At 44.5% G+C, this 25,907-nt stretch overlaps 1 long non-coding RNA gene across 2 annotated transcripts in view; it reads right to left on the bottom strand.

The window, feature by feature from the left end:
* Positions 1 to 1,539: 1,539 nt before the first annotated feature.
* Positions 1,540 to 25,907, bottom strand: part of LOC134478497 (uncharacterized) — a 25,765-nt gene continuing 1,397 nt past the window's right edge. The window contains exons 2-4 of one of the 2 annotated variants that reach the window (XR_010051139.1): positions 9,134 to 9,328; positions 7,199 to 7,386; positions 1,540 to 5,703 (exon numbers count right to left, since the gene is read on the bottom strand). This is a non-coding gene — a long non-coding RNA (uncharacterized LOC134478497). The remainder of the gene's footprint in view (positions 5,704 to 7,198; positions 7,387 to 9,133; positions 9,329 to 25,907) is intronic. The other variant, XR_010051140.1, reaches the window with a different exon arrangement.

The following is a 25,907-nucleotide window of genomic DNA, read 5'->3' as shown; positions in this document are numbered from 1 at the left end:
ATGTGAGTGCATGTGGAGATAAGGTCTTCAAGGAAGTAAATAGGTAAAATCAGGTTGTAAGGGTGGGCCCTAATGAAGTAGAGCAAATGTCCTTCTAAGAAAAGGAAATCTGGTCACAGACATCTATGGAAATAAGATCGTGTAAAGATAGAGAAGAGACAGCCAAAGAGAGAGAACACAGAAGAAACCAACCCTGCCCACGCTTTGATCTTTACTATCAGCCTTGGACACTGAGAAGAGAACTTTCTCTTCAAACCTCACAGTCTGTCACACTAGTTCATGTTATCAGTCAGGCTGCTGAGCGATGATGTGGAAGCCTTGCCTGCCCCCAGCACTGAGCCGAGAGCCGAGCCTACAGGATTCTCTAGCTGTGTTAAGTCAATCATGACGACCCACTATATTTCTACACAGGACCAGAGCTTCCCAGGTGATCTCACTCTGCTAGAGAGCTTTCCCAGGTAGCTGCTGAGAATCTTGCTCTAAGAGGTTATAAATACACAGCAGCTAGCACTCAGGAGGCTGAAACAGGAGGATCATTGTAAATTCTAGGTCAGCCTGGTGTACAAAGTAAGTTCAAGGCCAGCCTGCACTGCATAGTGAAACCTTGTCCCAAAAAGACAAATAAATAAAATAAAATAAACCAGAGCATTGTATTTTTAAAAATTCACAGCAGTAATAATCTGTCAATGATTACTACCTCTGAGAAGAGGGAAGGTGGGGGTAAACCCTTTGTATTTTGCTTTCTTCTACCTCAGCACAATTGCCTGACACATGACAAAGTATACCTTTTCAGGAAAGTGTCTATGGGCAGGAACCACTAAATGGATGCTTAGGAACACTAGTACCCTTCAAGAATTAATTTCTGGTGTCCTCATAACACCAACCCTATTTTACTTCTCTCTGCTTCTGTCAATGATACTCGTGGTAGCTAAGGTTCCCCAGAGGAACAGAACCAATAGAATGAATATATGTGAAGAGATTTGTTGGACTGGCTTACATCATGAGAAGCTGAGTAACCCCCCTCCCCACCTCACACATACAATGGCCTTCTGCAAGCTAGAGATTGGCAGGAACCGGTAGCTTCTCAGTCCAAGAAGCTAGAAGTGTCAGAACAAGAAGGATCAAGTATGCAGCCCCAGGCTGAGACTGATGGGCTGGCAGCTTCCGGGAGTGATTGGTGTGAATCTGCATTCAGAGGCTGAGTTACCCGGAGTCTACATGGGCAGTGGCAACAGCAGAAAAGCTCCCGCCCTAGAAGAGTGGAGTGCCTGTGCGTGTGAGCTCCCCCGTTCCCCACTGCTTCTTCCATCTGGGCTACCAGCCTGGTGGGTGGCACCACCCACAGTCAGAGGAGATGTCCTTCTCAGTCTGCTGACCTGTATGATGCATCATCTCTGAAGCCCCAGACATGTTACTAATCAGTTTTCTAGGTGGCACTCCATCCAGCTAAGTCCATGACTAAGACTAAGTATCACGGGACTGATACCAACCAAGGATCTACTAACCAATGTACATAGAAGTCAACACAGTGGCACCAACTTTTGCAAAAAAAGAGAGCTTTATTGTGAGTCAGCTGATGAGGAGACAGGAGGGATGCTCAGATGAGGAAAGCAGGTGGCCTGGGGTGGAGGTAAATTCTCTGATTACTTGCATCTGGGGAGTGGACAGTCTCTGTTACTCCTGTCCATCCTATAGGTGGCACCTCTAGGCTCACAAACTCTTGTTCTCTGTTCTCAGGTTCAGGTCTTCTGAAACTGAAGGCTTTCAGGGTCATTTTAGGCCAGGGCGTAGAGTCCTGCATCTGAGTCCTGAAAAACAGCTTCTGTAACAATTTTAGAAACAGGGAAGATGCTGGGGGGTTTTGGCCAAATAAGAGAACTGTCATTCTTCCAGAAGTCAGGTGCCTTCCCTGGAATCACACTTAGTAACTTTCTTATTTATGCATCTCTGTGTATTATCCAGCTTCCTACTGCTGGAACAAAACACCTGACACATACAGGTGAAAGGAGGAAAGGCTGGTTGGCTTATGGTTTCACGGGATTCAGTTCACTGCTGACCGCTCCAAGGCAGAAGCATCATGGCAGAAGATGTGGCGGGAGAACACTGCCCACTTCAGGGCAACCAGGAAGCAGAGTGAGAGGAACAGGCCAGAGAAGGAGGCCCCAGGGATCGGGTCCCATGATCCATCTGGACACAGCCAAAAGTCTCCTAGGTATCGCACACCAATCAAGTTGCCAGTCAGGGGTAACCATGGAAATCAGTAACAAACCTCTTTCCACGCCCCTCTCCTATCTCTCCATGTTCACTGCCCAACCCCTGGCTCAGGGTGCAGGAATCCTCACCAGTCCCCCGCCTTTTTAACCTTTTCAATTCATTGCCTGAAGCATTCTGCCTCCAGACTCCTTTATTCAAGCCTCTGAAACTCTTTCTTTCTGTGGCCCAGGGTCCAGAATAAGGAAGGCTCATCCTGTTCATCTTAGCATGCAGGTCACAGCTGTGGGGCTTGTAGGAGGATGAAGAGTGAGGGGCGTGCTTTTAAAAACTGTTAAAATATCTGCTACACTGATCTACAGCCATTGCTGGGGGTCTTCTAAAATCAGAAACTCCTTGGCAGTTGCTAGGACACAATTCAGTCACTCTTTGTATCTTGGGCTCTGTATCCTCAAATTCACCCAACCAAAGCATGAGTATGTTAAAAAGGAAATGCACCTGATCAAACACGGGCAGGCTTTTTTTTGTCATCATTCACTAAACAATGTAGTATAACAACTATTTTACACAGCATCCATGTTGAATTCGGAAATCCAAGTAACCTACAAACATGTTAATGTACCCTATGAGGGGAACATGCAGGTTTTATGCAAATGTTATAGCATTTTTATAAGGGACTTGTGCATCCATACACTTTGGTATCTTCAGAGTGCTGGACCCAATCCCCAAGATACTCAGCACAAAACCAACTTCACCTTAGGTCGCTGGATACAAGAGTTCCATTTCTAGGACATGCCAGAGTTCATATGTAAACTATTAACTGAATGATCTTTCCTATTCGTTTATTTATTTATTTATTTTGCAAAGATTGTTCTAAAATGGGATGACGGGTGGGAGGAAGCCTGCGCTGACCGGGGGGATGAGGAGGGAAAGATTTATCGCAGCAACACAGAGAGTGGCCAAGCGCTACAATTCTAACCTTTGCCCTGCACGGTTCAGCAGCTTGTGGGCTGAGAGAAGGAAAGTGACAGATGTGACTTAGTCCGTATGAAACACTTGACCTCCCCAGCTTCATGCTCCAGTGGGCTCAGTGTGGGGCTGAGGCCAGCAGGGCTGACGGGAAGGACAGAGCAGGGGAACGTTGACAGAAGAAACAATCTGCGTGTTTTTCTCTGGATGCCAACCACAAAAAGCCTACGCTGCTACAGGCTGTTTTGCGGTGTGTTTTTGGCTTCTATTAATTTTTAAAACAAATTAATCTGTTTGGTTTGGTCCATCCTGGAAGGAAGGCTTTCTGAACAACAATAGCACAATAAAAACACTCTCCTCTGCCCTGGGTTTCTCCTGAGATACTGCGGCCAGTCAGGCTATGAGCACCAGCACCTGAGGGTCCAGTACTGGCCCTGTCTTTGGTCCTAGGAGCTCCATGTTTGACCAAAAAGCAGACTCAGGCAGAGGCAAAGCAACCCTGACCTGTCCATGCAAACCGTGGCTCTTGGAGTTAGTCCGTTACCCTCTGCAACCCTTACCACTGTGGGGCGTTAATACCCTGTCCTCAGACACCTGCTGCTTTTGAACCCCAAGAGCTGAGACATAGGAGTAAGGCATCTTCAGGGCTATCTAGGTTGCCTCATCCAAGGAGATGAGAGAGCTCTTCTGATCAAGCTTAATTTGATTTCTTGTCTGACAAATGGAGAAATATTCTCATTGATTCCCAGTGTCTCTTCCAACACCTAAATCTGTGACTTTTAAGATACTCCTCTTGTTTAGTATTACTTTAATCTATTAACACTAACAAATATTAACATTTCTCCATCTGTTTAATTACTTACACATTAGTTAATTGTGGTATTCCTCATACAAACCCTGCGTGTTCAGGACAGGAGTATGCTACTAACTTGACTCTCTAGAAGAAGAAAAATCCTAGCTACAGCACTCATATATTTTGGGGCCATGACTGTTCTTACAGCCCATTCCAAGCTTTGAGCTTGCTATCCCTGAACAGTGAATTGGGAAGACACACACACACACAACTGGCTTTGAGGGCTGGCTGAGTAAGCTGCTGCACACCGTGGAGAGTAGAAATCTGAAGAGGAGCAAAATTGGCTAAAATCAGCTTAAATTCCAGTATTACGGCTTTATTTTCTCTTTTCTTTATTTGCAACAGAAAGATCTAGGCTGACCAATAGATAGATGCATATTTTGGAACTGAACTTCCATAAGGATGGAGAATAAGAGGTAAAAATATCAACACCAGGACGGAATCCAGTCACCTGGTTCTTTTACACACAGGTTAAGGTTGATGAAGTCAGCCAGATCATCAAGTCCTTGTTGTTACCATAAGCCATTGACCACCTACCTGTGAGCCGGTGGAGGAGTATGACCATTCTCCACCATTTACTGAGTTAGGTACCAGGAATCCAACTCAGCCCCAGCCCATGACAAGTATTCAATACGTGCTCATCAAATATGAATGCACTCTCTGGCAGGGTCCTGAATGTCAACCATTAATACACACTACAGTTTCTATTCTCAACAAAATCAAGAAGATCCAATGATCTTGGCCAAATAAGTGGGGAAAAGTCAACTGTAAGTGGTGACTCAGAAAGTAGGGTAAACACCATCTTCACTAATGGGGACTCATCTTGATGATGCTCTGGCATACGACCAGGTTTACCAATCAGAGAAGCCTTCTGGGGAAGCTATAAATTCTTTCTTCAGGGAAGGTAATGCTAGTTATTAAAAAACACATTTAGAAACATCATCCTTGCTACAGACAAGCCATGCCCTTGAGCTTCTACAAAGACTGGATGGAGCACAAAGAGCCCATCATCATTATACAACTCAGTTCCCTCATCTTTAAAACAAAGACACTAATGTCTTTTTGCTGGCTTGCTGACAGATTAAATGAACAAATTAGTGTGGGCAGAGTGCCTAGTGCTGTGCCTGAAACACAGAAATACACTACATGGTAGACGCTGTGTTGATTATGGATTTGTCTAACCTCCAGGTCCCTTTGGCTTTCATCTCACGCCTTCATATGGTCCACGGCATATGGAAGTTCCATGAAATGTTCATTCCATTGTCTCCTTTCCCAGGGGCTTTTAAGAATTGTTCTGTGGTATGATTCCAAGCAGTTCAGCCTGTATTTACTAGTAAAACCCTGTAACTTGTACAAATGTTCTGAAGGGTCACAATTTCAGTATTTCTACTGTTTAGGCGATGATAGATGGAAGAATGACCCTCTACAGATGTCCTGACCAAATCCCCAGAATTTGACTATGTTGTCTTCCCTGACCACAGGGAGTTCGTGGGTGTGATTGAGTTCAGGATCTTTGCTGGGGAGATTATACTGTACTTGGTTGTCTGTGAGCCTCAGGTAATCCCTGGGGTCTTTATGAGAGTGGGCAGGGGTGGTCTAAATCAGAGGAGATGTGAAGGGGAGGAAGGGTAGGAGTGATGCAGCCACTGGCCAGGGAATGTTGGCAGCCCCTGAAAGACAAAAGGGGTGAACAATTAGTTCTCTCCCTCCACCCCAGCTGACACTTCGACTTGGGGCTTCTGCCTTTCACAGCTGTAAGCTAAAAAAATCATTTAAAGCAAGCAGCTAAGCATGTGACAAATTGTAAGAGCAGTGGTAGGAAACAAATCCAGAGATAAACAACAAGCCCTAGGTCACAAATCCCAACAAGGCAACAGTGCTTCCCCTCCAGGCCCCACACGTGGGTCGGAAGGAGACGGTCTCCTCCTGGGATGTGTCACTTCCTTACTTAAGACTTGTTTTGGTTTTTTTCAGGGCAGAAAAGAACTGGTCACCAGCAGAATCTCAAATCTTGCAAGACTGCAAGATAAGTCTGGGGAATGTTAAAGAAAGGAGACAGCCATAAGGAGGTTACCTGTGGGGAAAAATGTAAGCCATCGGTATTGGTGTGACCAAGTGAAGGGGTGTATGTGTGTGATTTTTAAAGGTGCTCAGAGCAATCACATTATAAGTGGATATGGGTTTCTATGTAGAATTTTTCAAATATATGCTGGAGAAAAATTAGAAAACTATGAACTCAACTGAGTGACATCCTAATTTTCAAAGAAGGGGTAAGAGCCCCAGTTTAGAGCTCAGGGATCTTTTCAAGGATAGGGAACTCCTCTGGTGAACACCACCGCCTCCTGGCGGCGACGCTGAGCTTCTGCATGACCTCTGGAGGCGGAGCCTGGTCTCTGACTTCCCCTCCGGCCCCGCCCCCACCACCTTTGAGCCTCCTCTGCAGACTCAGGATAGGGGTGGTTGGAGGAGTCCTGGGCATCCCCGGAAGTTTGGACTGGAAGCCTGGAGAGGGGCTCATCTAGAATGTTTTCATCAGACCAGCTTAGAATGCACGAGGGAAAATGACAGTGGTGTTTAAATATATGTGTTTGTGTACATACAGATACAGACGTGGATATCCAGACACGAAGCATAAGAGTATCGGGGGGAAATACAAGTGAAATTGGTTAAGGGTAGGAGGTGATTTTCTGTGTTGCTTGGGAAAATGGCTAAGGACATTACTGTTTACTCCTAAGTATCTTTGGGGTTTTTGTTTTTGCTTTGCAGTGCTGTGCATTGAACCTAGGACCTCACAGTGAGCCACAGGGAAGGTAACTGTAGTTATTAAAAACCAGCCTTTTTTTGCTTGATGAAAAATAAAGTTGCCCAGGCGAGGCTCAAATTTGCCATTCTCCTGCCTCAGCCTCCTACCCCCACGCACACCCCAAGTGCTGGGATGACAGTTGTGTCATATTTCTAAGTAGTGATATTAAGTACACGCTGCACATTGGTATGTGTGAATTGTTTCAGCACTGTTTCCTCAAAAGTTTTAAAGAGATCTTTCCCTTTGGCTGAAAAGTGGCAATACACAAGGAAAACAGAAACCACAACAGTTGATTGATTGTATTCACAGAATTCTAAAATCAAGTCCTCTCTTATGCTAGAAATGCTCCCGCCTAAACTTACCAAATCAGAATGTGCACCTTAACAAGATGCTGGAGCGATCCATTTGCACATTTCCATTTGGGGTGTTCTATGGTAGAACACCTGCAGTGAAGCTCAGCTTCCTGGCTCATCTGGGAGGTAGGTCACCCACTCACTGAACAATAGGGTTATAATTCTCAAGGTGCGATGCTGTGAGCCTGTGGACCATCCTGTGAGGAGAAAGGGCCCAGGTCATTGTGGGATAAGTATCAAGTCTTGCCTTCCAGGTCAGTCAGCTTTCTGTCACTGTAACAAAATGCTTGCAATAATCCACTTAAAAGGGGAAGAGGTTTACTTTGGCTCACTGTGTCAGAGGTTCTAGTTCATCCTAGTCTGGTCTTACTGCTTTGGGCTTGTGCTGAGGCAGAGCACGGCAGGGAGTGTGTGATGGAGGAAAGCTTTTCCCTTGATGGTAGCAGAAAAGCTATGAAAAACACAGCAATGTCTAGGGTCCTGCTGTCCCCTTCAAGGGTGTCCTCCAAGTGACTCTACTTCCCCTAAACATCATCCTCTAAAATCGTACCAGGGGCTAGTGACAAAGACTTCAACTGTGTGCCTTCAGGGAAGGTCAAGATGCAAACTCATTGATTCAATGAGCAGAACATGGAAGAATCACAACTATGAGATTTCAGATCAGTGAATCAGAAGCTCCCGAGCAAGGTCCAAGGTCAGTCTCAGGTCACACAGTGAACTCCAACACTACATTTGGGTACTGATGGTCGTGGCCCCTGAACCACTGAAGGTAAAGATAGTTTCACTTTGAGGCTACTGATATCAGCACTAGAATACCTACAACCTGCTGCTAGAGGCATTGGCAGTCTAGGCCTCAACACCAAATCCCTGTTTTGTTACTGTCTTTTACCATAAATGGAGTGGCTTCCCCTGGGGGAATCCCCAGGGACCTCCGGCTGGCTCTTGCTGTGGTCACTGTTATATCACGGACATTACAGTAAGGCATATGATGCCAATCAGCTGGAATGTTTGTTCCAAATACCAGGATGTTCAATTCTTTACGATTACCCTTCAGCGGGAACCTCTGATATTTTGCAAGTAACGCGCTTATTAAAAAATAAAATCCTCGATCATCAGCCAGAATCTAAGGGCATTTCCCATCCTGGGAAGCGTACATGCCAAAACCAACCAAACCACTTGGCTGTGCTTTCCTGTTTCATTACTGGCATGCAAACAATACAAGCATGGCCATTTGTGTTCTAGATATGCTATCACCCCTAACCAAGACAAAGGATCAAAACAGGCTTTGTTCAGGCACTCTCTGTTCTGGGGCCAGGGAGTTCTTGTAGGATTTGTACTCTCTTCTCCTGGGAGGGCAAACTGGATTCCCTTAAGTCCCGGTACACATATTCCTGTAACTAAGACTTGAATAAGGATTCCTCCTTCCCATCCTTAACATTAACTGTGATATGCTGCCCCACAATTCCAGCCACAGAAAAGCATTGTCCTTGGTGGCAGTAGAGACCACAGAGGAAAATCTCTACTTCTTCCTGTCTCTGGGCTTCATACTAATCTCTTGTATTCTACTTCGCAGAATCAGTCTTTAATGGATTTGGGAAATCATTAGGTCTAATATCTCTAATTTGTACTTGAGAAATCCATGACCAAGAGCAGCGATGTGCCTAAGGACTTCCAGGTAGTGTTTGGTGGAACCAGAGACAAATTCCTGGTCTTCTGACCTCCAAACACATATGGGGCCACTGCCCTTCAAACAGCTGACACCCACAGGTCTTCTGTCCTACCTAAAAAAGTGGTTTTTCAAAGTGTTCTTCAACATCAATGCCACACACAGTGCATGGACACCATCCAAAGAGTGATTGACAATGTGACCATCTAAATAGTGTCTATCAAAATATTTCCTGATTAATAGTCAAAAAATTCACTGGATTTAAAAACTGACCTTACCTTTAAGGCTGAAAATGTACCTACATGATCCTGGGTCATATTTTCCGAATGTGTACAATGGTGTTAGCAAATGGTCCTTGTCTGCTTCTCAAGATTACTAGGAAGGTAGTCTGGGAGAAGACTTTATTCTATCAGTCGTTGCAAAAATGGATTTGATGCCCACACACTTGGATTTCACTTCTGCTCCACGGATTCCTGAAAGAAGGAAATAAGTCCTTTACCACATGGGCCAGCAGTTCGTACATCTTTTAAAATGAGGTAAAGACTTGTTTCTCATTATTTAACTTAGTAGAGGTCAAAATGAGATTATAGTCAATCGAGAGTCCTGCCTGGCACACAGGAGGCAATTCTACTCTTTTTTCCTTGCATATCTGATTTTTCCAGCTAGGCTTTAACTTCCTCAGAGCTTAGTGCCTTGGATAGGTACAAAGCTGACACTCAATAAATGCTTCTAGTTTACTGCAAAGGCAGAAGAAAACCTGAAGCTGGCCTGGAAATTTTATCACCCATAGAAAATCAAGGGGACGAGCTGGCATGTAACACTCAGCATGTGTTAAGCAAGTCACCCACATCATCCCAGTTTGTCCTGGTGGCTTCTCTGTAGCACAGACCATTGGAAGCTTCATTTTACAATTGAGGCTATGGTGGAACCAGGAGGTTAAGTACTTCACCCAAGACCAGAAGTCCCCCAAGAGGCAGAGCTGGTCTTCAAAACTCTCCCCATTTGGAGCCCGCCTCACAAATGTTTCTTCTGCATTGGACCCATGCTTGGATCCCTTATCCTTTTTAACCAGGGTTCATTCCAGCAAGAAACGCGTTTTACCATTTCTTGACGGGATTTTTTAACCACATGCATTTGTTTGGTCTACAGACTGGGTAACTGACACAATGGAGGCCACACTCAGTCATGTGTGCCACTCTGGGGTTTGTTGGCGACCAGGCAGTGTATTTCTGGTGCCTGGAGGATTAGGAAATCAACACCCAGGCCAAAGTCATCAAAAACTAAAGACTACTACAAGGTCCGGAGCAGGCCTTGTCAAGGTTCACTGGTACAACATCCTCTCTCTGGCCTCCAGATAGACTCTAGGTCAGTGATAGCGGGCCTTTCAGAGATCCAGTGCTGGAACTGCTCATGGCATCATCGCCTGGAGCCATTGCTCCTTTCTGAGCATGCATGTGGCCCCAAGGTATGCTGTTATTCAACACTCTGCTGCTGGTGTGATGCTGGGGCGAGATTCTGGGGTGACTTGGCACATGTGCCAACAGAGAGGGCTATGCATGCCCACTGTACCACTCATGCTATAGGTTCACCACCTTGGCTGCAGCTCCTCCTCAGCATGCTTTCTTCATTCAGATCCCCGTCCCTCTCCATCTCTCTCTCTCTCTTTTTTTTTTGGTCTTTTTTGAGACAGGGTCTTGTGCAGTTCAGGCTGGCCTTGAGCTCACTTTGTAGCCCAGGCTGGTCTCAAACTCGCAATGATCCTCCTGCCTCAGCCTCCCAAGTGCTGGGATTACAGGCGTGAGCCACCACACCTGGCCCTCTCCATATCTTAAAAGTTTCCTGTGCCATATTTCCCAGAACCGAAGGTAACATTTCATTTCAGGCACATCTGTGAGAGTTCTTACAAAAGCATCTCTGAAATCTCATCCAGACAGAGAAAAGATTTCTCTTGCTTTGCACATCTCTGTTTCCTATTGGGTCTCACTCAACATTTTAGGAGATATCGTCAGTCTCTATTGCATTTTTAATTCCTCTACTAATGCAATAGGTGTTGCGGGTACCCTGCCCATTCCTGACCATGATAGCCAGGAGCAGACAAGCCAGCAATGATGGAGAATCAATGACTCCAGGAATAGCTCTCTATCAATGGCAGATAAACGCTCCAGCATCCTTGTTCTTCATTTGGGTGATTCTGGGATACCACGGACCCCAGAGCTCCCAGCTCAAAAGAGCTCTCACTCCTGCTCCTCAAGGTAGTAACTACCTTCACGGGCTTCCTGTTCCTTGGCTTCCACACTGGTCTTTCTGTTTCTCCTCATGGTGCTTTCTGGTATCATCTTCCAAACGTGACTCTTTATCTCAGGGTGCTCCTCAGGGATCTTAACAAAGGCAACCACTAAAATGAAACCTTAGGCAGATGTGATATGAACACCAATAGAAATGACCTATGTAAATCCATCACCAAGATTGGACGTAATTACTATGCTACTATGTGTTTCCACAAAAATACTCACTTACTGGCTGTATATTTTATATGGCCCAGTGTCAAATGAAAATCACTTAAAAGCGGGGCAAGGAATTCTTATGAAAGGTACTAGGATATAAACCTTGTTCTTTCTTTCATAGTCCTTCAATTTGTCAAAATATTTAATTTGCTATTTAATGTCATCTTGGGTAATGGAAATTAAATTGCTTGTACAAAATTTACCATTAATCTTTAGGCTGGGCAATGTTCATTTGAAAAGTGTAAGTGTAAATGTATTTCACTTGCATGCAGATTCACTGAAATTGTGTAGTTCGTTCATATTTTGTAGCTCTTGCATGTACATGTATTTTGCTTCTTTCTTGAATAGTGCAAATATGATATAAACTAGCTAAACTCTTTTTAATTCAGTGTATACACATTCTACTGGCTTTCCCCACCTTCGACGTAGTGATGAATCAGGAAGGACTGAAAAGACAAAGAATCCTCCCTTGCCCTGTCTTTCCCTCAATCTGTATCTTCACATCCAGAGGAAGCATTTGCCTCACTGAGGAAAGCGAGTTAGGGATGGCCATGATGGGATCCTCTAGCCGCGTCAGTTTCCTACGGTACTATAGCTTTGTTCTTCACACCAAACAGATGGCAGCTCAGATGGAAAGACGCCCTGTCAGGGTTGTCACATTCCCCCTCCCACCTCACCTCACTCACTTCCCTTGTATTTGTTTTTAGTCCAATTGCACTTCCATGGGGCCTCATAAATACTAAATCTGAACAGGCAGCAGAGACCAGAGGATGCATTGCACATAACTACTCAGCTCCCGTGCACATCCCAAAAGCACAAGCTCAAGAGTAAACCTGTTATAGATTTCAAGATGGCACCAGCAGTGCATTCAATCCGATGCACAGGACTTCAGAGCACAGTGGCCTGCTGAGGTCGCAGGTCTCACCTTGCAGGTCCTGATCAGGAGAGAGGGAACTGGTGGCACATTGAATACTCATAAGTGAGAATCATGATTCTGCATTATAACCAAGGAGTGGCTACTTAATTCTGGGCTCATCAGAATCCTTATTGGTTGAATATCGTGTCAGTGATAATTACAAATGAATGATTTTTTTAAAAATCTGCATATTTTGCCAGACTAGGAGGATATCCTTAAATCCTTTATGATATTCCAATAGGTCTTATTTGAATTGAGAAGGATTTAAAGGACACAACTGTCCCTTTCTTAAGGATTCCCTATTCTTATTGGTCTCGGTTAGGAAATGCTGACAGCTTTAGAACCTATCTGGAGACAGTGAAATTCTTTCTAGATACATTGCAAGGTGGTTTTTCTCTTAAATGCTGCAGGCTTCCAGGCACTTAGGCAAGGAATTTTTAAATCAGTAATACACATGCACAGACACACATGCCCTTGTTTTCCAAGGCCCACAGGAAATCTTTCCACCTGTATTCCCACACCTGCTTTCCCTCTGTTTGACACTGGGATGTCTGCTGGCTTCCCTTAGAAGACCTTCAGGGGAACACTGCCTTCTCCTCGTGTGTGTGTGTGTGTGTGTGTGTGTGTGTGTGTGTGTGTGTTAACTTCCTAGAAACTGGGGTTGTTTTCTCTTGCCAGGCGCCAGAGCAGGCTTTCTTCCTGTGCTGCAGGTCACTGTTCACTTTTGCAAGGACTCTCGGAGCTTAGTAAGCAGAGAGAAGGTCATTCCCAGACAGGATGCTGGGAAGACGCCCAGTGTGAGCCTCGCTGAGCAAGAGACGCCAGGGGGAAGAGAATGTGGGCCAGTCCCCCAGGAAGTTATTCAGAAGCCTGCGGGCCTATGATAAAGAAGCAACCAAAGCCGTTTCTAAACAACTAAAATAACAATGCTCTAAATTCCAGAAAGTCCTCAAACAATGACTGGACATTCCTAATCCCTCATTTGCTTATTTTTACACCAAGAATTTTCAAAGACACAAGAAACCAAAGTTCAAACTTGAGCTTAGAGCAGGACTGAAGACTGGGGAAAGATGTGCTGGCTAAGGCTGGGTACCTGGTGGCCTCCTGCCATCCAGGGATTAAGGGTCTCCCTGGGCCACTCAGCCCTGTCCTTCCAAGACCTCACCACTGTCAACAGCCACCTCGGGGGTTGGCAGCAGGAGCAGCTTGGGCCCTGACCAGCAGGAGCCAGGGGTCATATGCAGAGAATCCTCTAGGGTTTATGTTATCAAGAGGTGCAGGTAGCGCCCCTTAGAAAGTTCACCCTAAATAAACAGACTATTTGAGGAACCAGAACCCCCCTAAATAGCTACCTGACTTGAAAGAGATATCAAAATTCCTTGAGGCTTCAGATTATTTTAAGGCAATCTTAGTTAAATGGGAATATATATGCATACTCTCTAGGACTATTTATAACTGGACTATATATAACTGATATATACAATTGTAAAATTAACAATCTGAATATTATTTTATATATCAACATAAATAACCAATAATTCTGCAAATAGATGATGGATGTGGATAAATAGATAACAGATGATAGACTGAAAGACAGATAGATGATAGAATGCGTTTGTTTCTCGGTAAGATCCATTCTTCATAAGGAGGAACAGAAACTCCCTTCTGTCATTTGTCTCACTGGTTTGCAACTGAACTTGGAAATTTTATTGCAGTCCTTCCTCTGCCCTCTCAGCTGCAGGCTGGGTCCTTCATTTCTGCTCAATTTCTTTTTTTTTGATGACACTTTTAACTCCTAATGTGCCATGCAAAGCATCTGCTGTTCATCACTTATTACCTGTTTCCCTCAGTCCGTTTCCCACTTAGAAGGGAGCGATGTTTTTCAGTGTTTCTTTATGGAACCCCCTGCACAGAGTGACCAGTACGTGCTCAGAACAAAAGCAACTGCGCAGAGTCCCAGAATTGGAGAGTGTCAGATAGGGCATAGGGTGCAGCTCAGTGGTGCAGTGCTCGTCTCGCATGCAAGGGGCCCTGGGTTCTATCCCCAGCACCATGCACACAGGAGTGCACCAGATCCTCCAGGGCCCACTGAAACTGCCAGCCAGTGTGGACCTAAACAGAGGGCTGGACTGGAACTGGAAGGGCACTTTGTTAAGAATGGAAGTTCAGCAAAATTAATGTGGGAGGGGGTGAGGTTTCAGGGATATGGACCAATAGGACAGAATTTAGTTGAATAAAAGGAAGAAGTTGGACCACCTGGAACAAAACCCAGACATGGGCCAGATCTCTACAGGTCCAGTTTGTACACGGCCAGTGAGGATAAGGAGAGACAGGCTGCTCGGTGAGCTCTGCAGAATCCACCCTGCTCTTTCTTGGTGATTCTTTCAGCCCTCTGCCGGTCTCCCCCGGGCAGGAGTTCACACCACATCAAGCCTCCCGACAATGCTGGCAGCACAACTGGCATGCGGGAGACTCTGGACTTGAGTGAGAAGAGATGGTGGACAGAGGCTAAGGCCAAAATCCACGCGCGACAGCTCGGGGAAAGAGCGGAAGGAGGAGCTGCTCTGCTCTTCGCACTTAGGTTGGCTTCTGCCAGACCAACTTGGGTTCTGCAGAGCTGTACAGCAACTGTTTCCTGGCACCGTGCAGATTACTGTGAAAATAAACAACTCTTTTGCAGCTCCTTCCCTAGACTGTGGTGTATATGAGGAGGCACCAGAGAGTTAGGCTGAGGCTTTAAATCCCATCCAGTCTGCTGAGGCCCCATCTCAGCAAGCTTTCTGCCACCTCTACTTTCCTCTCCGCCCCACTCTGGTTTAGGAAGACAAGCGGCAGTGCCTTATACTGTCTCTGGGTTCTCTAAATGAGATGAACCCTGTGGATTTTGGATTTGGATCTTGGCAGATCACAAAGATAAGTGCAGGGGTGAGGACCACTTTTGGCATTGTTTGTGGGGAAGGATAGAACAAGCTTTATATGTGAGAACCAGTTTTATTTAAATCATAAATCACCATTCTCACCAAACAGAACAAGAAAAGCCAATGCCATCCTATGCATATAGTCAGAGATGGGTTGAAATCCAATTTGAAATACAATTCAAGGAGGAAGGTCATTTCTGGCTTTCAAAGTCAAACTCAGAATGAAGCATCCTTGCTTCCGAGTGGAAGCACTGTCCACCTCGACAATGAACATTAAGCAGAGACAGGTGTTTAAAACTTAAACCATTCTGCTTGCAGCAGGTGCCAATCCTGACACATAGATGCTGAGATTCTGGACTGGAGTCTGCATCTGTTTGGAAAAATTAGCAGACCAGCTTAAAGAGCTTCCTAATGTACGCATTGGTTTAATTATTACTTTAGTTGGAAGGCTGAGGTTTCTTCAAAGGAAGCTTCCTTCCCTGAAATTCCTTTCCTGGCTTAGTCCACAGGGACCTGTTCTGTACCCTGTCTGGATTTCATGAGGGCAGGTGGCCAACTGGATCTTTCACCAGCTTTGTGCCCTGTAAACAAAATGTACCCTACGTAAAGGAGGTGGATGGAGGGGCTTGCGATGGGGAGGAAGTTGAACGTGGGTACAGAGGCGGGTGACTCAAAGGTTAACAACCCATTAAAATGAAGTCTAAAAGGGGCAATAACCTTTCCTGACTGCCGTTTTCATTTAGATGTCTGATCTGCGGGGTAACAGAGACGTGGCCCTCGTGGCAGATGTCCTTGGCTTCGTTTATTAGATTTTAGCAAGCTTACCAGAAAATCTGAGGAGTAAAGGGCGAGTACCAGCTTGATGATAACACGAACGTACCAGACCTTGTTTCAGAAGCATCTGCCCCTCCCCTAGCAGTTTTCCTGCCAATTTTCTCTCTCAAAGGTCAGGATGGCTGATTTCCGAGACCCATCCCGCCCTCCCACCTTGCCTATGCTGCTTCAAACCAATGGCAGCTCTGGAAAAACAACTGCGCTTCAGCACCGTTATTCTGGGATATCTGTATGGAATTTAAGAAAGAAACAAAAAGTTTTAGCCCAGAAAGCTCAACATAATACAAAAAAAATATGAGTTTTACAAATCATTCTAATTAGGACGGCTGGCAAAAATGTCAGTGTCCTAGATTCCCTCCTGTCTGCCCAGTGGCATTTCTCTAAAACAGGATTTTAGGGGTTCACTCAGCTCTACCAGTGCCTTTTTCCTGGGAGATGCAGGACTCTTCTGCTCCTCCTCTGTTTCCCCAATCCTGATAGCTTCAAATTCTATTTTCAGGCTCTGCCCACGATAACCCTTTTGTTCTGTTCCGAGCCCTCATGCTGACACGGCATCCTTCCTCCTTTACAATCTGTCTGTCCCTCTGTATATTTATCTCTGCAGGAATGTTGCTCCAAAGAAAGAAAAGTCAACTATAGCGCTTATTCCCTGAAGCCTGGTGGGTTGCTGATGTCTCCTGAGAGCAAGCATTCCTCGGAGAGAAGAACAGTACAGCTCAAGGCATCCCAAAAAACAAACCAGCCCAACGTCAGGTTCCCAAGTCAGGCACAATAGGGAATTCATAACAGATATATTTTTTCCTTTGTTTTAGAACAAATGGTGCTTGTTAGTGCCTGAACTTGAGACGGGGGAAGGAGGGTGTGAGGAGAAGAGAAACAAGTTGCAATCCTGTTTTCTTCCTTTCCCAGGATTCTCAGAGCTCCCCGGTACTCTGCCTTTGGGGCAGCCAGGTTAAGGGCAGGAGGTGACTCCTGACTGGAAGGTTTCTAATATGACCTCTAGTTGGTTATTTTTGTTCTGTCCCAGGATTCTCTGGAGTGAGGTGACAGTGCCTGTGCCACTTTCTGATGATCCAGAACCCTTCTGTGTAGTGTTTTGAGGAGTTCTTTGTAGTTTGTGATCTAGTTTACATTCCTCACAATAAAGGTGATGTATTGCTTTGACAGAATATTCAAAATGGAAGCTTCTGGAAGTTGTAGGCTCAGAGGGCAGAGTAGGAATTTTTGGACTGCACTCTTCCATGGAGACTTTTACATACACATAACATTTTTAAGGCAAGACAAGGTCTAGGAAGTATAGAAAAAGACACAGGCTTCTCACCTCTAACAACAACAAAAATCAAAGAGCATCACCAAAACATGGATTCTCAGTGGTCATCCTCTCTTCCCCGTCCACTTTCCCTCTTTCTCCACTAATTTAGCTCATCCTGGTGTTCTTGTTTTGTCGAAGGCTTTAAATTTCTCACAATAAACAAAAGTTTTCTTGGTAACCTTATGAGCAAGCACAGGTCTCTCTCATATGGTCTGTCCCTTCCCTTTGGGTGGTATCCTGATGGGAAGTCATCAGCTGTCTCATAATTGGCTATGCTTCATAGGCAACTTCATCATATTTAGGTAGATGACCAATCGTGTCTCTCTCTCCCTCTCTCTCACAACTCCCTGATGATGCAGCTCAACTGTGAGCATCCCAGACCTGGCCACCACCAGCAGCCCCACTAGCACTGGAAGAGAGGACGTTCACTGGAACTAGGGGCTTTGAGTCCTCCCCAAGCTTCTTGGGTTTCTTCCTCAGTGAGGCCGGGAAGATGGGTTTCACTAGGAATGACTCCAGAGAGGAAAGCAAAATCCCTGCCACCATTTGTTCTTGTAGAGAACTTCGGCTCCCAGGATCTCTGTGGAAAAGTCCAGTCATCTCCAGTGACAGCGAGACCATCAAGAAGCTGCTCTTTGTGGCATTTCTCAGTGCCACAAAATTGTCCTTTCTTAGCATTGGGAAATAGATCACTAGCCATGTGACTGATGCCACCATTCATGCAGGTGTCCCTGGAGCTGCTTATATGAACACAGGGATGTCTTCAGGCCAGGGCCTGCTGTAGCAACTATCCTGGGTCAGATGGACCCAGTGAACCTGCATGTCATGCCTGTTCCATACAAGAATTTTTGGCCAGCCTTAAAGCAGTGAAAAATCAAGTCATTGCAGTGAAAAAGAGAGATAAGCAAAACTAAATACAATAAAGGACAGTGTTTGCTATTAATAACACTTGTATGTAATTACAGACTCTTGGCAAGAAGAAAGAAATGACTTTCATTAGGAGAAGGGAGCAGGATGAGGGACTGGAGGAATTCCTTTCACATGGGCTTCATTAGCAAGCTGTAGAGAAAGAGCTGCTTGCTGAATGAACTAAACTGAGTCCTTTGGGGTAACATCATCTGTGACCCCTGGATGCTGTCCCAGAATCTCTCTTCTTTTTCCCTGTTACAGATTTTGAACTGTCTAGGAGGAAGGACTCTTGAGAAGGACTGGTATTTTAAATATCAAGTAACAGTCAGACCCAGGCAGCAATCAACAGCAGTGAACACATGGTAAGCAACTGGTCCGGACAGGTTGGCTTTTTGCTACTCTGACAAAATGCCTAAAACAAACAATTAAAAGGAAGAAGGGTTGGCTCATGGTTTCAGGGGTTTTCGTCCATGGTTTCTTGGTTCCATTGCTGTGCAACGGCTGTGAGGAAGAACTTCACGGTGGAAGAGCCATGGTGGAGTAAAGCTACTCATCATAGTAGCCAGGAAACAGAGAGAGGGAAAGAAACCAAGAGGAGGGCCAGGAACTACATATGGTCCCCGAGGCCACATCCCCATGCTCCCCTCCTTTCAACTCAGGCCACCTCATGTCTTCATCGCCTCCTAATATTGTCATCAAATTAAGATCTCATGAGTGGATTAATCCACTGACTAAATTAGCGTCTTCATGGCCCGATTGCTTTCCAAAAGCCCATCAGCAACAACACTTGAAAGATTATGAGCCTTTAGAGCGCATATAGTCTGTGAATTTTTAATTTGGATGTTTTCCTGCTATAGCAATATGTGGTCTATCCTCTCAGTGCTGGGAACCAGGTGTTGTAGTCAGGGGTTGTGAGGAGAACAATTAGAATTAGGACACAGAATTTGTAATATTATTTTATGATGGTCATCTAGAGTTAAACACAGAAAGTGCAGGAAATCTGTCCACAACACTAAAAACTCAGAATATTCAGCCAAGGGCTTGAATCCCACAGAAATGTCCTAAATGAGTCCATATGAAAACCTAGAGCCCATGACAATGCCTCATGGGAGTCCAGCTGGAGGTCTTAGAACCCACCAAAGGGACTCACGCCAGTCTCTTTTATGGATCTGTGCTGGGAAGGCCCGAAGATCAGTGGTAAAAGCTAGGAAGTCTAGGCCAGCAGTGAAGGAGCTGTGCTGGTAGACTGAGGGTTTTACACTGGAGCCAAGAAGTCATGGAGCTCAAAATAAGGACCTAGGGCTGTTCTGAAAAGCACCACAGCCATCCTCAGTGACCCAGAGGTCCCAGGCTCCTCTGATGATAAGAACAGTTGAGTACATGCCAGGAAGCCAGCATGATGAGTTTGACTTGGAGATTAAACAGCACACATCTTACTCTCTAAAGCCAGGAAGTGATGCTTGATATAAGGACCAGAGCTCCCCCAGAGTGAACCACAGCCACCCTCACCAACAAGGTCCCGAGCTCCTCCAATGACAATAGTTGAACTCACACCGGGGAAGCTAGTCATGATGAGCTCCTCCAAGAGAACCAACAGCTCAAACAGCAACACTTAGAGAAACCCACAACGCCTCACTCTTCTTCTCCAACTCTCTATTTATGCTGGCAACTTTCCTCAGGTGGAACATCTACACTCAGCACCATGCTGATTTAATTCATCTGGTGTTAAATTGACCACCGGTTTTTAATCCACAACAACAGGGGCCCCCAGTTCCCAGTCAGTCCTGCAATCATGAGGGCAAATAATTGACACCCTACCCTGTACTGGGCTGCTAAATTGGGATGGCTGGTAGGAGTATCTGACACATTTTTTTGTTTTAATATTTTCAGTTCACAACCCTCACAGAAGAAGAATCTGTGTAGGAAAGAGAATACACAAGTGATGGGAAAACCTCTGAAGATGTCAGGAGAGCTCAATGTCAAGGTTGGAGATTCAGGTGCCATTCACCTTCAAGGGGAAGGAGAATACACGGCCTGAAAAGGTGAGGGAGGAAGGGACAAGTAGGGACAGCAGATGACTGAGATGGTGAAAGGAGCTGAGTGCCCTACCACCACCCTGGGAGGAGCCAAAGTCATTTGCCGAGTGAGGGAGTCAGGTGGAGCAGACTGGACAGGTAGGCCTGGATCTTGGTCAAGAGTGAAAACATTTGGAAATTATGTTGGGGTTAAGCAAGGGAGAAGTTTAATACATTCAGCGGGTATGGACCCTCACAGAACCCTTAAAATAGCAGCACGCAGGCCTTGGAGTTTTGTTAGTGTTAACAGCACACTTCAGCATTCAGCGGAAGGAAGACCCTCTAGAAAGGCAGAGTCTGTGTTTCCATTCCAAGCAACTCCCAGAACTGTAGTATTCTGAGCGTTAAACCAAGACCCCCAAATAGCTGCCTGCAGGGACAGTCACCCTCCTCCCACAGGCCTGTCCATGGGGCCCTGACAGATCTGTCCTGTCTGGTTCTCGATCCTTCTGCCAACTTCCTATCCTGCTGGGAGCTGGGACCCTGAAGGTGCTGAGAGCCAGCCTGACTCAAAGGAACAGTGGAGAATCTCCCGTGTCGGTGATGGAGAAAACCTTTTAGAGCTTTTAATGATGACAAACAGCAGGACCAGCATTACCACCACTGCCCTATGTGAAGACAGAATTAAAGGTGTGCTGAAAACTTGTTTCTACATGAGAATCCCTATTTCCCTGTTAGAAATAAGCTTTAAAATAAAAATGGGAAGAAATGGTAATCAGGTAAATGGTGGATAGATAAGCTTAATGGGAGTAATCATTTCACAATGAGTTCGTACTTTGAAACTTTAGATTGGACACCTTGAAAATATCCACTTTTGTTTTGTCAATCACACCTTATTAATATTGTGGGAAGGGACTCAAAAATGGGAAGAAAAGCACAGTAAAGAGGGGCAGCCATCGTGGCCATGTGGGGGTTGAATTAATCCTTAGCTCATTCTTAAAACTTGGCTGCAATCAGCTGTGCTAGTGGATGAGAGAGAGCTTCAGAAGGGCACAGGAGCATGACACTCAAAAAATAAAAAGGAGAAGTGACTTGGACCCACTGCTGTAGTGTGGCCATCCAGCCACAAGATCTCTGGCATTTTGGTATTTTAGAGGAGGAAAATAAACAGACACAAAAAGCTTACAAAGAAAGAGAAACTCAAACCAAACCAAACTTTTATGTATCCCATCATATCACCCAAAATTGATCTGGGGAACTGAGGAGTATTTTCAAAAAGAACCTGTTGTCTGAGAATTTTTTCAGAACATAGAATGAGCTTTTGACAAGATAATCCAGCCAAATACAACAGAATAAGGTCAGAGAGGAAGGATAAAAGAGAAGGAGGGATAGAAAGGGAGGAAGGAAAGAGGGTTGAAGAAAGGGAGAAAGAAAGGTGGCTGTGTGGTGACATGTGAGAATCCAGCAATGGTCTCACAGGTGTTCCCCATGGGAAGGACACAGCTATGGAACAGCAAAATCTCACAATCCAGGTCGGAAAGACCCGGGCCCAAAAACACACAGCACAAACTCGGGGATTCTGAACTCTGGCTTATCACCCCCTTCTGCCTCCCTGCCAACATAGCATTCTTTTGATAATTTTTCCTTTTAAAGGATAACTTTTCCTTTTAACTCTTACTAAAAGTTCAGCCAGCTAAAAATATTTTGCTAGTGTTTTCCATGTGCTTTTCAGCATGATTTCTTTGCTTCTAGGCTTGCCTGGAAGAAATGACTGAAGCATTTTCCACCCACGCAGAATGGTTTTCCAGGCACTCGTGCCAATGTTTGTCTTTTCAAGGGAATGTCTTTCCCTAGTTCACCCTCTTTGGTCTTATCAGTGACTTTCAGAAGACCCAAAAGAACAATTTTTTTTTAAAGAAAGAGTCAACCATTTTCTTTAACACTTTAAGCCAAAGAACCAGAGTTCCTTTTTAATAAATCTCTTTGAGAGAGCCAAAGCAGCACATTGGGGCATTATCTGCATTGATTTTCCTTGGGGAATGGTCTCCAGGGTACCTGTTTGCCCAAGCTAGGAAAAGCAGGTCTGCACCAACCTCCTAGTGCAATCAGTGTTGGGCTGAGGTCCAACATGGTCCTGGAATTCCTTTTTGTAAAATCACTTATTTGGACCTAGACACCGAAGACCCCTATTCAGTGCTTTCTTTTCCATACTGCATTATTAGAGAAAATTTACTCATTCTTTAACATGCAGCTCAAAGTTTACGTGCTCAAAAGGTAAGTTGTTCCGACTTTGAGATTCTCGTACCAGCTGACTCCTACTGCTGCTTGAGATTCATTCGTCTGTAAGTCTGTCTGTCATTCCATGGCACATCCTACTTCCTGTTAGATGTCTAAGTACTTCTGCACCTGCATCAGTCTTATTCCCTCTATAGAAAATAAGACCTGGAATTTATTGGTACTGTAAAAGAAACAAGTAATATGGTAAGGAAGACTGTATTCTTGTGAACTTGGTAAGGAAGACTTGTTAAGGTGGTAAGAAAGACTACTGAGGACCACCACAGTGGGTAACTGCAATAGGGAGAGAGACTGAGCTCTGTTCCAAGGGCAGCAGGCTAGGTGGGACAGTGGCCAAGGAGCAGAGTGGAGGCGGGTCAGGGGTGGCACTCAGTGGATGGGACACTGCCAGGGGGAGATGCCCAGGGTAATGAATTCTGGTTAAATGAATTTAGCAACATCCTTTGCTAAGATTGGGCTGGGCAGGCCTCAGAAAGTGCTGGGAACGAGGAGTTGGCAAAGTCAAGACCTCAACGAACAAGAGGCTTGGAGGAATTGACTGAAGTCCAGGCTAGCAGAGAATCTGTGCCAGTATCAAGGTCTTTATAGAAGGAAATCATCTAATCATTGCCACTTAATTCAGTTCGCATTATGCCCTGTAAATAATTCAATCACTAGATACTCAACTGGTAATTGGCCAAACTCTCGTTAGGAATTTGTGAAGTCTCTTATTGACTAGGCCTTTTGGATTTCTGTGTTCATCTTTTCATGACAGAATTGTAGTATGAATTCTGCTAGGTCAGGTTAACTAGAGTTCCACCTTAGATATCTGATCAAGGTCCTCATCACCAGTATCATCCGGGTGATATTTGGTCCACCCAGCCACTTTCAGCCAGAATTCAGTTAGTTTGACTTGGCCAGAGTTCTTACCCCTGATTTAATTTTTTAATTTAAATTTTTAAATATGAAAAGGCAGCCTGCCTTTTTGTTTCAATGTCTTTGTTGCTCTGAGGACATCCTTCAGCCCTGAAACAGTCCCCTTGGGAATTTCTTTTAAGATTACAAAATGTGGGAGACTAGGAGTGAATGGCAGAAAGCAGATAGGCTCAGGATAAGGTGAAGGTGACTTATGTTCACTTTGAACCTGTTTTTGTCAAGATCATCTCCCCTAAAGAGCTTCCTAATGGCCAAATACTACTTACAGCAGAGTTTGGGAACTGGGTAAATATTATCTGCTCTATCGTTGGTATAGGAAGGGAATAAAAGAAAAAGTGGGGAGGGTAGAAGGGAAAGAGAATGAGAAGGAGAAGGAGTAGGGAAAGAAAGGGAAGGGAAGAGGAGTGGGAGACAAGGATCTTGTCTGTACAAGAATCCTTATCTCAAAAGGGGACCATTGCAGGCTGTTGGTGGAAATGTAATATGTGTACCCATAATAGACAACAGTATAGAAGCTCCTCAAAAAAATTAAAAATAGAACTACCATATAGTCCAGCAACCCCACTTCTAGGTGTACATCTAAAGGAAATGAAATTAGAGTCCTAAAGTGATATCTGCAACAACATGTTGGTTACAGAACCATTCATAATGGCCAAAACATGGAATCAACCTAAACATACATTGATGGATGAGCGGACAAAGAAAATGTAGTATATGTCCATGGTGGAATACCATCCAGCCTTTAAACAGAAAAGGAAATCCAGGCATTGCAGCAGTGTGCATTAAAACGGAACACATGTGGAGTGATGGAAGCCAGGTACAGACATTCAGCCACTAATCTAAACAGCACATAGAAGCAGAGAGAGCAATGCTGGTTACCGGCTGGAAGTGAGGCAAGGGACACTGGGGAGACATTGTTCAAAGCATTCTAACTTCAGTTAGGAAGACAGCGCAAGAGACCTACGGTGCGACATGGTGACTGTAGTTAATAATAATGTGTCGCGTGCTTGAAGAGACTGGTTTAAGTGTTCTCATCACAAATAAATATGAAATAATGGATATGTTCTTGGCTTGATGTATTCATTGCACAATGTACGCATATATTAAAACATCATGTTGCAACCCATGAAAATGTGACTTTTTATTGTCAATTTGAAAAAGTTAATTCTTCAGTTAATTAGAAACGAATCTCTGGGTCTTGACTCTTAAGTCAGAACACCACTGAGCATACCTAGACTTCCCAGGAGCATTGAACTGTCAACTTTCAGATGACTTAGGGCACCTATTTGAATTCGAAGCATCTGAAGGCTCAGTTAACTAGAGTTTTTTTGTATGAAAATAACTGTCAGCTTTTCATCACTGGGGCCAAATACCCAATTTACACAACTTAAAGGAGGAAAGGTTTATTTTTGCTCATGGTTTCAGGGGTTCAGTCTGTGGTTGGCTGGCTCTGAGGTCAAAACACGGTGGCAGGATCTGGTGGAAGGAGGTTGCTTAGTTCATGGTAACCAAGAAGCAGAGCAGAGGAACAGCGCCAGAGGGAAAGAGCCAGGAACCAGAAATAGACGAAAGTCATGCTTTCATGACGTACCCAAACATGCTAAAAAATGTATTTAACTAATCCCTTAGAATTTCTTAATCCAGTTGAGTTGACACACCATTAGTAAATCAAAATAACTTAGAGTGTTTTCCATCAGTAATTTGGAGATAAGTTTCTTAGCTTCTATTTTGTAAGCAAAGAGAGAGGAGCTTTTACTGTCACTCTGTGACAGTGGCAAAGTGAGTGACAGAAAGCAAATGTTGGCTCATCACAGGAGATCACAGGAATCTTGCGGAAGGCCCCAGAATTTATAGGAGACAGCCACACATGTACTGACTGTAGATTTCAAAGAAATCTGGAGCACGAATCACATGACTCACTCAGCACTTCGACTGTGAACACCAGCTGGAGCTATCTCAACCTGAGGTTACATTCAAAATGTGGATGAATTATCTGTATGTACTCTAAATACAGATGTACATGTATAATGTGTATCTATGCTGTATCGTATATATTATAAATGTGTGTAAATATATATGCTAATATTTTATCTGAAATAATTTCAAAAATATAGAAAAATATACAAAGAACTCTCATATACTTTTTACCCACATGAACCACATTTTAACACTGGACCACATTTGCTCTGGTATTTTCTACAGGTAAATATATCAGTAGATGGCTATGTCTTTTATACCTCCATTTAGAGTAGATTGCATACATGGTTCTTATTTACCACTGTATACATCAGTGTTTGCCTCAAAATAAGAATACTCTTTCTTATATAAGCACAGTGTAGTTATTAAATTCAAAAAACTTGATGTGATAGCCCTCTATAATCTAATCTATAGCTCATAAAATGTGGCTACAGTGGATCTCAAGATCTTAATGCAG

Source organism: Cavia porcellus, unplaced genomic scaffold, assembly GCF_034190915.1.
Source record: "Cavia porcellus strain 051 isolate PalLab524CR breed Dunkin Hartley unplaced genomic scaffold, mCavPor4.1 scaffold_13, whole genome shotgun sequence".
Taxonomy (NCBI): domain Eukaryota; kingdom Metazoa; phylum Chordata; class Mammalia; order Rodentia; family Caviidae; genus Cavia; species Cavia porcellus.
Note: the sequence above shows the minus strand (reverse complement) of the source record. Positions and strands in the feature narration are given on the sequence as shown.